We start from the raw sequence: 16,447 nt of genomic DNA on the forward strand, positions 1-16,447 counted from the left end.
AACACTATCTCCTCTCTCCTCCATCCCAGTAACTAAGATAACCCTTGCCCTAACCCTAATCTCACTGACCTAGACACAGCAACATCATTTAACTCCGTCTTTGTGGAATGCATAGCTAAACTAACCACCACCTTCCCACACACCTCTCCTAGTTTGTCCTCCCCACCCTCCTTCTACCCTACTAATAGTATACAGTTAGACCCCACCTTCAAGCTCAACCCTGTCCCCACAAGCACAATAAAGAAACTCCTCCTCCAGCTAAAACATTGCTCCATTGTACCAGACAATTTATCACCCCTCTTTTTCAAACTATCTGCTGATGGCATTGCCCTGCCAATCTCCATTTTAATCAACAGATCCATCCAATAATCCTTTGTTCTTTCAATTTGGAAACAAGCTTTCATTATCCAACTCCATAAGGGAGGCAAAAACTTTGACACCACCAACTTCGGGCCTATAGCCATCCTTTCCCCACCCACAAAAATACTTGAAAAGTGTATTCACACTCAATTGATGTCTTATTTAACACACAATAACCTCCTCACCCCCACCCAACATGGCTTCTGTCCCGGTCACAGTACTATTACAGCCCTTCTGTCCTTTCCCGAATCTATCAATCATGCCCGTGACTCTGGCAAACTCATTTCTTCCCTTTTCCTGGACCTATCCAAAGCTTTCGATATCATCTCCCATCCTTTACTCCTATCTCAGCTCTCCTATCTCAACATATCTCCAGCTACCATTTTTTGGTTCTCTAGCTACCTCTCTGAAAGACAGCAAGCTGTAAAATGGAAATCCTCAACTTCCTCCTCCTCCTTACACACACCCACTGGCGTTCACCAGGGTTCTATTCTTGGCCCCCAACATTTTAACATATTCATTAATAACTTTCACCACACCATCCCCAATACCTCCCTTATCCAGTATGCAGATGATTCTATAATCAAATGCACTGCTGACTCTCCATCTGACCTACTACTAAAAACCCAGGCAACTTTTACCAAAACTGAAACTTGGGTGCACAATCATCACCTTGCCCTAAACGCAAATAAAATAAACTAATGATCTTTACTCCCTCTGGAACCTCCTCCTTTGACTATTTCTCCTTTTCTATATTAAACAAAAACAATAACCTCATCGAAATAGTATCTCATACCAAATTACTCTGTGTCATCATTGATGAGCATCTAAAATTTGACATCCATATTCAAACAGCCATAAAAAAAAAAACACCAAAAATTAGGGCTCCTGTACAGACACAATCACTACCTCGATCCCTCCACTAGAATACCCTTAGCCTCCTCCTACCTTCTCCCATCTATCATATATGGAGCTCCACTCTTTACCCACTCCCAACTTGGCTTACAATCCAAACTAGAATCCTACTACAATAAAATCAGGAAATTTGCCACCAACTCCAAGAATTCTTCCCATCACTGTTTCTCCCTCCACTCTCTACAGTGGCTAGAATTACCCAACTACCTTAACCTACTTAAACTCACCACTGCCCATAAGGTCATCTTCAATCCATCTAACTGTCCTGCTCTCTCCAACACCTTAATCCCCTATATTCTAAACTGCTCACTCCGATTAGAAAACCAAAATCTCCTAAACATCCCCAAACCCTCCCGGCCCCCTGGCCACCTTCTGCTATCATACTCCCTTGCCAAACTATGGAACTCCCTTCCGTTCTCTCTTCAAAATACTCCTAATCACATCAATTTCAAATCTCTTCTCCATTCCCACCGTTCATCTAAATGGATAAGCCCCTGCTCTTTCCCCAATTGAATCCATTCTCACTCTTCTTTCCGCGGCTCATCCTTGTCCCTGTTTCTCCCTCTCGACTCCATATACTACTCCTCTAATATGCCTATTTCTGCTGGTCTGCTTTTCTTCCCTCATTTTCATTTGATCTGACAGTTATCTTACAAACATTGTAACTGTTTGCTTGAATATGTACTCCAAAAAGATTTTACAATAATGTCCACTGTCTCTACAGCTACAATATATATAATGTTTATCTCTTCATACTTGTTAATTGCACTTCCAGCATATGTAATGGACTCTGTGTGTTATGCTTTTTATTGGTATTGTTTCATGGAGCTTTTCTCCCTGGGCCTCCACTGAAAATGGGCTCTTCTTGGCCCAGTGGACTTCCCTGGTCATCAAACTGTAATAAAAAAAAACAATAAAAAATCTGTGCGAATTGCTCAATGCTGCTTTGACCTATTCTTCTATTAAGACTCAGTTCTCAGCTCTTTCTGCTTATCTGCATCTAATTCCCCATTAGCTTCTAGATTTGAGGCTAAGCAATTTCTTAAAGGTGTCCTTAATATTAGGCCTCCCAGAAAGCCTGTTCCTCCTCCCTGGGATCTTAATTTCATTCTGGAGAAATTGACTCGGGCTCCTTCTGAGCCTGTTTCTCCTTCCTTGCAACATTGTTCTTGGAAGGCAGTTCTTCTGTTAGCTCTTATTTCTGCCAGACAGGTGTCTCACTTGCAAGCCTTCATGGCTTGTCTGCCTTTTTTGATATTTCATATGAGGACAGGGTGTCCTTGCGTAGTAATCCTTTTATGCCTAAGTTGGTTAATGAATTATCTTAATCAGTCTATTAATTTACCTGCATTTATCCCTCTCCACAATCTGACAGTGAGAGGATGATACATACCTTTGACGTGCATAGACAGTTCAGATTTTATATGGATAAGACTAAAGATATCAGAAAATCTGATCAGTTGTTTCCTTTCATCCTATGTCTTTAGGTTTGGTTGTTTCCAAGCAAACTATTTCCACTTTGATTTCAAGGGCTGTTTCCTTTTGTTACACTTTTCATAGCAAGAGCCTTCCTTCTTCTGTAAAGGCTAATTCCACTAGAGCTGTGGCATCTTCTAGTGCTTTTTTCAAAGGCTTAGATGCTAATTCCATTCTTGAAGCAGCTACCTGGACTTCTGTGCATACCTTTACCAAACATTACCAGTTGGATGGTATCTCCAGAGCCAGGGCTGGTTTTGCTAACGCCATTCTTCATGGCTTCTTAGAGGGCTCTGCTACTGCTTCCTCCTCCCAAGTTTCTTCTTGACCTTTGGCCTCTCCCATTTGTAATGAATACTGCAGCGGTGAATGTAAGGACAGTACAGTTGTGTAAAATCTTACCATAACAGTAGATGTCCTTGCCTTCACCGCTGCAGTATTCACTCCCTCCCTCCCTCCATCCCCTAGTCTTATTTCCTTCCTGGATGTGCAAGTTCTCTTTGGTTTTCCTTGGACTGCTGTTCCTACTGGGGCAATCAGTTCTGAGTATGGTATGCCTGAACATCACCTTTATGCCCTACGCTACGCAAGAAGGGTGTAAGTGACATTCAGTGTACCTTAAAGCAATGGGAGGCTTTGGCAGACTGGTTGGATGATGGGCTTCATGGCAGGGAATCTCATAAGTTATGAACAGTGAAGCTGTGAAGGCAATGACATCTACCGTTATGGTAAGATTTTACACAACTGTACTTTCTTCTAGGGATGTTGCCAGAACCAAGCATTCATCTATATATCAGAAAATGTGAACCCTTCCTCTGATTCTGCAAAATGCAATTACAAGTGCCAGATACTTGGTAAACACTTTGGGTGCAGTAGATAAATCAAATGGTAAATCACAAAATTGGTAGTGGTATCCCCTTGCCTGAAAATGAAGTAACTTGGTGTTCCAGAAGCACAGGGACATGAAGGTAGGCATTTTTTAGATCCAGTCATCACAAAACCTCTGAAAAAATAAGGGGCATTTGAATTTAGGTATTACCAGAAAATGACGTCTTGAAAGATCCTGTATGGAACTCCAGGGTCCCTTATTTTGTTGGTACTAAGAAGCGCAAGTAGAACCATCTGCCTGCCTCTTCTGGAAGAAATGGCTGAATGGAACCCTGGTGAAAGAGTCTCTCTAGGAGGGATGGGATGGAATCAGGTTCCTTTGTTGTGTTGGAGAAGGTGACGATACCTAGGGTTCTCCAAAACTGCAGGCAGTAACCTTTTCTTATAATCTGTAGTACCCATGTGCCCCAAGTAATATGTTCCCATAACTAAAAAGGAACCAAGGCTTCCTCTTAGATGGATAGGGGAGTTTGGGAGAGATTTGGGAGTAACCGGGAGAAGTGCTGAACATAGTCACAACTATTGATTACCAGGGGCTGTGTCTTGGAACCTCCCCAACCCAAGTCTAGAGTGCTGGCCAACTTGCCACTTTCTCTGATACCTTGGCCTTTTAAACTTAAGAGGTTTTGCATTTCCTCTTTTAAGAAAAAGCACTTGTTACGGTAGTTTCTGTTGTGTCTACGGATTGGTGAAAGATAGAATTCCTTTACAGACTTCATTTGTTTCACCTAATTGTCCAGTTTCTGAAATACCTTCTCATCTGGGAGCCCAAAGAGAAAACTCCTTATCTAGCCAGATTGAAGAGCACTGCTCTACAGTCTGACAGGTTGCACCCTCTGCCAAGCACATCTTGAGACGGACACCACTGCAGCCAACCTGCATGACACATTAAATGCATCAAAGCCACATTTTAGCAAATGTCTGGACATCTGGAGGGCTACATTGCACAATTTCTGTATGTCCTTGCTGGAGACTTTTATCTTGCATCCCCCACCTTAACTTTAAATTTGTTTCAGAACAGACTCAGGGTATTTGAGCATGTGGAACTGGCAGATCAAAGCTCTCATTGTAAGGCTAGCTGAGTTGCAAGTCTTTTTGTGAATTTGGTTTAAGATAACTTTCCCTATCATTTGGTAAAGGTTTCTTAGTAGCAGGCCCAGATCCCTTTGTCAGCTCCAGGCAGCAATGCTGGGATTACTTATGGGACTCAGGCACTCTATAAAAGTGATGAGGCTTCCTGGGGCAGGAGTAGGGGTAGAGAATCAGGATGCAGTGACATGTTAGCAAACACATCTAAGACTTCATGGACTCCAAGTACAGACAGGGGTCTAGAAGCAGGCAAGCAAAGGAGCCTTCTATTAACTAGCTTGAGTCTGGGAAAATTCTCTTGACTACCAATTAAAGGATTCTTTCATTCTATGAAAGGTATCCCCTAAAGATAACCCCTCAGGAGAAGTGGCTGAGGATAATAAATATCAGAAAATAAATATTGCTTTGAGGGGATGTACTCTACATGGGCAAGTTCCCCTTCCTCTTCAGATTCTGACAAATCACTGTCACGGAAGTTCAAAAACGGTAATATCGACGACCAAAAACCAACCTAGGAACGAGTTTTAACATGGGTCAAGATAGGGGAGAGGTTTATAGCTCGGAATAGCACTGAACACCTATCTCAACCCATGTTAAAACCATTCCTAGGTTGGTTTTTGGACTTCGATATTAGCGTTTTCGAACTTCCGTGTTCGACAAGAGTACAGTCGATGGAGTTCGCTTCGACATTCTAATAGTAAACCATTTTAAATGCTATTAAAAGTAACAGTTGGCATATAGTATTTTTAGAGGATATAATGTGGTGCACACAGTTTTTAGAAAGCATAATTACACACAGTCCATTCCTTTAACAGTCACCCAAATATCTTGTTCACTGCATTGATGGGAAAACACTTCTCTGATCTGTGCATGTCTCTGCTTGAATTTTGTGTAAGTTAGCCTGTAGCTAATGTTTGCACTGTAGTGCATGTGAATTTTTATTTTCTTCCCGTCACCACCACTAGACAAAGTAAGCCATTTCCCATCGTTTCTCTTGTGTTAGTACTGGATGCTCTCAGAGTTTTATTTTAGTTGTATTTAACGGAGGAACAGCACTGATTTCAATGAACCTTTCCCATACTCCACCTGAGAATGCTGTCTGGTTAAGTGAGTTGCTGAGATAGAGACTGAAGGATTAATCCCTGCACCATAGGAAGGACCTTACTAACAGCCTTGGCCATCTGTACCAAGTGACAGACTCTCTTCTGCTATGTTAGTACTTAATCTCCCCTAAATTTCTGTTTTTCCTTGGGTTTACTTGCGTCTTTCTCTAGTGCTGCATTTTGAGAGAAACATATATTTAAGCAAAAATACTTTTTTGGGGGGGTGGTAAGACAAGCAGCTCATAATTTGTGGGTGATATTCATGTCTGTCCTGGTAAAAAAAAATTGAAAGCAAGCATGCATTTTTTTTTTTTCTGCAGAACTACAGATCTGCCACAAGGAGCATACATGCTTAACAGCATGAGGGTGGGCATAGCAATTTTGTTCTAATATTGGCTTCAAATCACCTTTTATTTTGAGTGAACTATTTTACTTTTGCTGGGCTGCTAGGGCAGAAGGAATATTCCATGTACACTGGTTATCCAGGTTTCACCTAGTAGCTTCATTTGAGGAGGCTGGGGGTCGACTGTGTGACAGATGTGAAAGCTTCTTCATTGAGGGATGGAAAGTTTAGAATTGACAGTTGTTTTGCTGCACCTCCGTTCTGTGTAAGCCAGTGCCTGGTGTTCCAGACTACGGAACATTGGCATCTAGCAAGTGCTGCTTGGGGTGCAACTTGAAGTGATGTGCACTTAAGTGACTGCTTTATTGCATGTTGAACATTGTTCTTCTCAGACCAGGTAATAGGGGGAGGATGGAAAAATCTGCCCCCTTCATATCAGTAATAAAGATTGTACCCCCCCCCCCCCAAAAAAAAAATCTAGGAAGCAGATTAGCTTTGCTTTCTTTTTTTTCCTCCTGGAACACTAATGGTTCAGTGTGGCCTCAGGTTTCTAGGTAAAGGATGCAGTGCTTATGTATATAACTATGGGAATGCTCACGTCATCCCGAGGAAATCTCATACCAGATCAGCTTTGATTGAGCTACCTTAGAAGTTATCCTGCCCCTGCAGTGAATTGTGCTACCAGTATAGGAGTAAACAGTTTTGGGTAAGGAACAGTGGACCTCTTTTTTACTGACTAGAGTCAGCTTGGAGGTGAGATACTGTGGATAATCGCAGAAAATGCCAAAGTCTTGTGGAATGTCAACAAAGCAAGGTGGGAGGGTATTTTGATCAGCCCTGCAGACCGGCTACCCAGCAGAACCTACGTGTGCAGTCTTCCTACATTCTCTCAGTCCACTGTGCCTTACAGATAGGTTTAGCAAATGCTCATCCATCCATTGTGCCAGGAACCCACATATGTTCCCCCTTTAACCTTGCTCTGTGGGACTGTATCCTCAGCACATGAAACTTTAACAGGCTCAACAATTGGCTAAACTTCTGGTGTCATTCAAAGGGGATCCAGTATTTGTCTGCCTGGGAAGACATAATCGACAAACCATGATGCTTTGCCAGAGATGGTCTGCACCTGTCACCCCTGGGATTCAGGTTACTGGCTAAAGCTCTTGCCACCCCTATAGTGCCTTTTTTAGGCAAGGTTCAAAGGATAAAACCACCACTGTAACAGATACAAGCATGCAAAATCTGAAGGTAATGCTACTCAATGCTAGAAGTCTAAACCTCAAAATGCACTCTCTCGAGGCACTCCTCAAAATGGAGAACATCGATATCTGTGCAGTGACTGAGAACTGGTTCAAGGCTCCAGAGAGCCCCCCTGCAATACCAAGCTACAATTCTTACCACACTTTTCGGCCACAAAACCAAGACCAAAACACTAAAGGTGGAGGAGTGTCCATATTCACCAAGGATATTCACACCTCCAGGCTAGTTGCCCAACACAATGCATCTGAAATTCTCCAGGTGCAACTAACACTAGGTAAGACTGCAATCCAAATTGTAGCTTGTTACAGATCCCCCACCATACCCCAAGATTCTCACTATACCTTCCTAAACATACTGGAAAATATTAAAATACAACCAAACACCCTAATTCTGGGTGATTTCAACTACCCTGCCATTAATTGGGAAAACTACTTGGGTACCAACTCATTTTCCCAACAGTTCTTGGAATTCATAAATTCCAATGCCCTGGATCAACTAATCCATTGCCCCACCAGGGGCTTCAATATCTTAGACCTGGTCATTACCAACATGGGAGATAGATGCTCCACACCAGTGGTTACCCCCTCATTGGTCAGGTCTGACCATAAGCAAATCACCCTTGACATCCACATCCCACCCCCACCCCCCCAGTAAGGAAACCTCCTTAAAAAACTTCTCCAAAGCCAACTTCATGCTACTGAAGTCAGAAGTGACAAACTTCACAACACCCACGCAGATGGGATCTGGACGTTCAACTGCAGAATCCTACACTAAGGCACTGTACAAGCACATCCACTCATGCATGAATTGTGCCATCCCAAATAGAACCAAGATGCTCTTCTCCAAAAAAAGGAAGCCAATCTGGTGGTCCCCTGCTATAAACAAACTATACAACAGAAGGAAGAAACTGTTGCAGAAAAGAGGAAAATCCCAGGATGCAAAAAAAATCCCTCACCAGCCTCAGTAAGAAGCTGAGATCCCTCATAAAATCCTTAAAAGCTAGTTACGAAAATAAAATTGCCAAAGATTCCAAAGACAACCACAAGGCATTCTATAGTTATGTCAAGAATCTAAATGGCAATGCTCAGATCTGCTCTGAGCTACAACAGAATGGCATTAAATATACTGATCCCAAGGATATTGCCAATATCCTGGCAGATCGATTTAGTGCCAACTTCATCCCCCTCTCACCCCCTAAAGGGCCCATCTCAATACCAAAAGATTGCCAAATTCCGATAATCACAGCCACACAGGTAGAAACAGCACTCTCCAAAGCTAAGAATACAGCATCCATGGGACCAGATAACATCCCAGGCTGTGTACTACATGAACTACAGAATGAACTGGCACCCCACCTAAGTGTCATGTTTAATCATAGCTTCACCTCAGGCTTCGTGCCCACTGAGTGGCGCACAGCTACAGTTATCCCGCTCCACAAGGGAGGATCCGCCTTGGATCCCGGGAACTACCGTCCCATCAGTCTGACAAGCCTGATCTGCAAGGGCATGGAAGCATTATCATGGAACTTATAAACAAAGACATTGGCAACCTTCAAACACTGGACCCCACCCAGTTTGGGTTTGTGAAGGGCCGATCTTGTCTCCTGAATCTGATTGACTTCTTCAAATCGGTCTCCAGAGCTGTGGATGAGGAAAAGACGATCCACACAGCCTATCTGGACCTCGCCAAGGCCTTCAACACCATTCCCCACTCTGGAATCATAGATAAACTTACTATGCTGGGCATAAATCCCTATGTCACTCGATGGGTTGCCAACTGGCTTACTGACAGAACCCAGACTGTAAAAGTAACTGACTCCAAATCCAGCTCCAGACAAGTGACAAGTGGAGTACCTCAGGGTTCAGTCCTGGGACCACTCTTGTTTGGCATCTACTTCTCTGAAGTACAGGCCAACACTAAGGGACTCTGGCTAACAAAGTTTGCAGATGACTGCAAACTGGGAGCCATTATTGAATCCCCAAATGATGTGGATATTCTACAAAAGGGCCTTACAGAAACAGATGCCTGGTGCCAGAGCCATGGGCTCAAGCTTAATGCCAAGAAATGTATAGTTATCCCCTTTGGAAAAAACATGTACCCATGAACTACCACATAGGTGGCAGGACACTAAACATTGAAAGTGTGATGAGAGACTTAGGGACACAAGTGGATAGTGGTTTCACTTTCGATAACCACATCGCCACAACAGTCAGGAAATCCTTCTATGTGGCACACCTCATCACTAAGGGCTTTTCATCCAGAAAAAAGGAGGTCATTGTCCCACTGTACTCATCCCTCAGTAGACCCATTATAGAGTATAATGCCCCATTTGGTATGTACCTTACAAGACATCTGCAACAGCTGGAAAGGCCACAGAAATACCTCACTAAAAGAATTACAGGCCTAAAGCAGATGCCATATGCTGACCGTCTAAAAAAACTCCTGCTAAACTCTGTGGCATATCGTCTACCCAGAGGCGAGCTCTACTTAACATACAAGGCCATGTCAAACCCTGAGCTGTTGGACATGCTCCACTTAAAGGAATCCCAATCCCTCAGAGCCACATGCTCCAGGGATCTAAATCTTATCATCACAATGAACAAAACATGCTGGAGGGATAGGTTCCTGACCCAGAGACTCCCCATACTCTGGAATAGACTGGCCATACATGTCAAGCAGAGCGCCTCATTAGCCCTCTTCAAAAGGAACCTTGATGATCGGATGGGAGATAGGAAATTCACCCCGGGGATCATGTCAGTCGCCCTGCTAGACAGGGGCCCAGAGAAGTAAATATTGTGGGAAAAAAATTTCCAGGGAATTTTTAATGCTAGGCTTGCATAGGCCTTAGGGCCAATAGCCTAGTACCAACATATGAACCATGCAACTAAGCTTAGACAGGAAGTGATTTTCTGTTTACTAAAATAAGGAAATGATGTAGTCTTTGTTTTCATTTAAACCAGGAAAAATACTATTCAAACAAACTGTCACCATATATGACTGTTAAAGCTACCACTGGAAGAGCCTACAGCCACAGGCCTAAGCTCACTTCATGTTCAGCACTGTAGAAACAGAGAAGGTTTTTCCACTGGATAGTTGCAGAGAATATTAACCCCTGTACCACAGACCTGTTGTCAGGACTTGGTTGCTATAGTACTGTAGCTCCCATTATGAGTTGCCCTACAGCAGTAATCTTTTCAACAAACCTAGTACACCATGTGTGGGCAATTCACTTTTAAGTTGTATGTTGGAATACATGGGTCATTGGTGCAACACAGCCTCCTTCCAACCATCTTCCTGATTCCTTTTCTAAAAACCTAGGTCTAGAGATGTTTTTGTCTCCCCATCTACACCCCTCCCCCCAACCTGCACTGCCTTCCATTCCCCCCATCCCAAGATTTTGTTTCCTTTACTCCCTTAAGACTGCCATTCAGGTCCAGGCTGAAACAGATGCCATACCTGTGTGTGTGTGTCTCTCTACATATAAATAATGCTTACAATTATGCAGTATTTTTGTGTGTATGTATAATATAACATAGTTACCCACAGAAAATATTGAAGTGGTGTGGCTGCTGTGACTTCTGCCTGGCATGCTGACATCTCTTCATTGGGAGGAGAATCCTCTGGAAAGCAGTTTAAATAAGTGGATATCCTACAACAGACAGTTCCCATCCATTATCAGCTGTGCTGCAGCAGTGATTATTGTACGCGACTGTTTAACCCCCAGACCTTAATCATTATTTTTAATGCAAAATAATTTTAGTTTTCACTACAGTATTAACAGTGCATCTGCTACGTCTTTTTCAGTGTTGATTCTTCTGCTTATATGGTACATTTACATTTTCCAAGTAGTGTTTATAAAAAATAATGTACACAGGTTGACCTCTTGTCCTTCTCTCATTTATTATGACAGACATTGTAGTTAACTGGTTAACATACAAAACGTGTAGAAAAGAGAACTATGTTGAAGTAGGCAAGAGTAAAAAAATTACGAAAAAAATTAAGTTTGTGTTTTAGCAATGGACCTTGTACATATCAATTCTGCCCTTCATAGCAATTCAGGCAATTTATACCATAGGTGTACAGTGTGAGCATTTTTGATCTGTTGCTGCCATCTAGTGGCCTTTTATATATAGCAGTTAGATTAACTTGTTTTACAGCATTATAGCAAGCCCAAGAAGTGATGTAACTCAGTCAGGAAGCAGCTTTCTTTCTAGCCCTCATGAAGTGCAGTCATGATCTCCTTTTCCCAGGCCCTGGCATTCACATCTCATGTAAGTAATTTGTATGTTGTAATTGTTTGTATTTAGAAGTGCTGTATATTGTATATATTCTGATATGTTGCTATTTGTATTGTGTTGCAGTTTTACAAAGAAAAAAGTATTAAAGTTAAGAAATCTCAGTAAAGCTACAAGCAACCAGAATTCTTTCACTTATTGGATTTTCTTAAAGTGTTAAGCTGTCCGTTTAGCTGTACTACGCCTCGCACAGTGCTGTGAGAATGGAACAGTAAAAAAGGAGATCTTTGCAGTCCTGAATACAAGAGGTCACTAGACTGCAAATATGAGTCTGAGATCAGGGAAGAAGTATAAATCTGAGGATATGTTCCCCATGACACAGCATGGTAGGGAGAAAGTACAGTTGTGTACACTTACCATAAATGTAGATGTTCGAGTGTATTCACTGTTGCAGTCATCAAATTTGGGTTATCTGCTTGAAGTAGCCCTCAGTCGGCCTGATTATCGAAGTCTTGGGTAGCTGCGTCGGTTGCTATCTCATCTTCCATGACATCAGGTAGTCAGGGCTATAAAGCATGCAGCCGACGCCATTACATCAGTTTTTCTTGCCCCAGATGTCAGGTGCCCCCCTTAATGGGAAGCAATTAAAAAAAAAAAAAAAAAAAAATTATATATATATATATATATATATATATATATATAAGGTTATACTGCCAACAATAAAGCAAATACACCAAAAAGCTTTTAAGTATAGTAAAGGAGAATAGAGGTATAGCCAAAAGAAGTTAGGAGGCTGGAGGGAGGGTAACCAGGAATGCAACAGTGAATACACTTCAACATCTACATTTATGGTAAGTGTACACAACTGTACTATGTTCTTCATGTTTCACTGTTGCAGTCATCACATTTGGGTAGATTCCCAAAGCTAAGGATGGGAGGAGGAATTTAGATAGCATTAGGACCAGCTATAAGGTCCTGCAAGACTGCAGTGGCAAAGCCAGCTCTGGATTTAGAGAAAATTGGCAAGTGGTCATGCTTGGTGAAAGTATGTACAGAACTCCAGGTAGCAGCTTCTAGGATGTCTCTGGTAGGGACACCTCTGAGAAAGGCAGTAGAGATAGATGCAGCCCTGGTTGAATGGGGTCTAATCCCCTGTTGGATAGGTTTTCCATGGTGCTTATAGCAGAAATGAATGCAATGGCCTATCCATTTAGAAATTGTTTGCTTTGAAATAGCCTTCCCCTCTGTCCCTGCAGCAAATGCCACCAGCAGTTGTTCAGACTTCCTTAGAGGTTTAGTCCTGTCCAAGTAAAATCTAAGTTGTCTGTGCACATCTAAGGAGTGCAGTATCCATTCCCCTTTGTTCTGTAGATTAGAAAAGAAGGTTGGCAAATGAATGGACTGATTAAGAGCCACACTGGATACCACCTTGGGCATGATAGAGGGATTGGTCCTGAGGGACACCCTGTCCGCATGAAAGATGATGAAAGGCTGCACTGCCATAAGGGCCTGTAATTCAGATACCCTTCTTGCTGAAGTGATTGCTAAAAGGAAAGCTGTTTTCCAAGAAAGGAATTTTAACTCTGCAGTTGCAGCTGGCTCAAAAGGAGGAAGAGTGAGTTTGTCCAATACAAAATTAAGGTCCCAGGCTGGAGTTAGGGCTCTCCTGGATGGTCTTAAGTTTTTGGCCCCTCTAAGGAACTGCTTGAGCAGTGGGTGAGAAAAGATGGGTGGTTCTGTGTTGTAATGAGCTGAAATCGCTGAGGCGTGAATTTTGATGGAGAAAAAGGAAAGGCCCTTGTGAAGCATCTGAGTTAAGTATTGAAGAATCTGAGGTAAATTGGGTGCTGCTGTGGCCATCCCTTGAGTTTGGTTCCAGGCACAGAATCTTTTCCATTTTTCAGCATAAGATTTTCTAGTACTAGGCCTCCTTGCCTCCAAAATGACATCCAACACTTGTTTACTGAGGGATGCTAACGTTGAGATTAGGTAATTAGCCAGGCTGCCAGGTTCGGGGGTTGAAGCTGGGGGTGCAGAATCCGTCTCTCCTGCTGAGACAGCAAGGTAGGGGTCTGAGGTAGGTACCATGGGTCCAGCTGTGACACAATGCACAAGAGGGGGTACCAGTGTTGGCGTGGCCAGTCTGGTGCAATAAGTATCATCCTTGGTTTGTCCTGTTTGATCTTTAGTAGTACTTTAGAGAAGAGAAGCGGAGGAGGAAAGGCATAAATTGATAGATTTTTCCAGCTGAAGGACAGAGCATCCACTTTCCAAGCTTGTTTTTGGGAGTCCTTGTGCATAATTTGTCCAATTGGTAGCTCTGGGGGGAAGCAAACAGGTCTATATCTGGGATCCCCCATTTGTTGATAAACATGTTGAAAATCTTTGGTTCCAGTTTCCATTCGTGTGCGTCCATGAGATTTCTGCTTAGTTCATCTGCCAATGTATTTAGTTTTCCTGGCAGGAATTGAGCCTGTAGATGCACTTGGTAGCTCAAGGCTGTGTTCCACAGAGAAATGGCTAGTCTGCAGAGGGGGTAAGAATGGGTACTCCTTGTTTGTTTATGTACCACATAATAGTGGTGTTTGTCCATCTTTACCATTAATTGTCCTGGAAGAATGTGGTCCTTGAAGGCTGTCAGAGCATTCTGTACGGCTAACATTTCTTTTTGATTGATATGCAGGTGCATTTGACTTGGGTTCCATTTGCCCTGAATGCACTTCCCTGCCAGGTGAGCCCCCATGCATACTCTGATGCGTCTGTTGTTAGGGTTTCGGCAGCAGGGGGTAGAGTGAATGGTAGTCCCTTGTTTTATTGGCAGGCCTCTGCCCACCAAAGGAATTCTGACCGTAGGCAAAGTATGATAGGAATCATTGCTTCTAGATCCTGAGAATGTTGACACCATAGACTTTTTAGATACCATTGTAGTTTCCTCATATACAGTCTTTGCATATGAAACTAGTAGAATGCATGAGGCCATGAACCCCAAGGCGTGCAGTATTTGCCTTGCAGATAGCACGGGTTTTGTGGCCACTAGTTTGAAGTAAGTTGTCAAACAAATTTGTTTCTCTGGCGTGAGGAAAGCCGTCTGGGAAGTTGTGTTCAAGCTTGTTCAAAAAAATATAATTTATTGACAGGGTACCAGATGTGGTTTCTTTTCATTTATGGTGTACCCCAGACAAATTAACACTTTTTGTACAAATGCCAGATGATTCAGAAGTATGTTCTGGCTTTCTGCCTGAATTATCCAGGTATGGGTATATTTGAATATTTATTTGCCTGCAAAATGCAATGACTGGAGCTAGGCACTTTGGTTTATCTACTGCAGCCAGGGTATTCACAAAGGGCAGTGCAGAGAACTGATAATGCATGCAGCCTGCTTTGAAGCATAGGTATTTTATGCAAGATTCCCTGATTGGGATGTGCAGGTAGGCTTCCTTTAAATTCAGTGTTGCCAACCAGGCATCTTTGCCAATCATGGGAAGCAACTGGTGAGGAGTTAGCATCTTGAATTTTGGAATCACCAAAAAGGTGTTTAGGATAGACATGTCCAGGATAGGATGCCAGGAGTTGTCTTTTCTGGGTACCAGAGTAAAAACCTTGTCCCTTTTCCCCTTCTGGTACGGTCTGAATAGCCTCTAATCTTAAGAGAGAGAGTACTTGCTTTTGAGCCTCTGCCCACTGATTTGGAGTTAGATCTGGCCAACCGTTTGGGGTTGGTAACGTGTAGAAGTGAAATCTGTAACATTGGGAAACTGTTTAAAAACCCATATGTCCCGGGTAATGAGTTCCCAGTTTTTTGCTTGCAGAGCACTTTCCCCCTAAAGGAGCAGTCAGTTGAGAAGTGCTTGGAAGTTTTAAAATAAACTCATTGAGACAGCTTACCATAGGGGGGAGTCTTACTACTCCCTGATTTGGAAGTGGGAGCCCCCCACTGCTTAGTTCTGTGCGTACCCTGGGACTGAGGCCTGGGTGTCCTGCTGGTTTTGGGTTTGAACTGAGAAGGCCTGGAAGAGGCAGGAAAGGACCAGTTTTTTGAGGGCCAATGCCTACTAAATCTAGGAGGCTGCACTTGTAAGAAATCTTTAACAGTTTGCATAGATTTAGCTTTTTCCTCCAACTTTTTAAGAATTTCTGCTTTGTTGCCAAACAGGTGGTCCTGATTTAAAGGAGCATCCAGCAATTTAGTTTTAACATGGTCTGGCAAAGATTGCTCCTTAAGCCAAGCATGCCTTCTAAGTACAGACCCGGTGACAGCAGCCCTGCAAGATGCCTCTAGTGAATCAAAACCACATTGTAAAGTATGTCTTCCAACCTGTTCAGCAGAATGCATTAAATCCTGTAAATCCTTATTTTCAGCACAATCAGGAATCAACATCATTGTCTGTTTAAGCAATCCAACAATATGCTGCTGATACTTTAATATATGAAACTGGCAATTTAAGGCCCTGATGGTCAAGGTTGCAGAGGTGTATACCTTCTTACCCCCATCTATCCAGGGCCCTAGAATCTCTATCAGAGGGGGTAGGATTTTTGGCAGTAGTAGCCCTAATGCTCTTGGGCCCCTGTGAAATGGTCTGAGGATCCGCAGTAGGATTTTTGAAAAGGAACTTGTGAGAATCAGGAACCCTGTAATATCTATCAAGTTTTCTGGGAGCAGGAGGTAAAGAGTCAGGGGCCAAGCTAGATTCCGAAAAGGCATTGTCAACAATGTCCAGCACAGGACGGATAGCTAAAGGCCTGTGTTGGGGCAGGAGTAAGAAATCTCTAAGCCTTTT

Source organism: Protopterus annectens, chromosome 5.part0 (genome assembly GCF_019279795.1).
Source record: "Protopterus annectens isolate FY-2018-M chromosome 5.part0, PAN1.0, whole genome shotgun sequence".
NCBI lineage: Eukaryota > Metazoa > Chordata > Ceratodontiformes > Protopteridae > Protopterus > Protopterus annectens.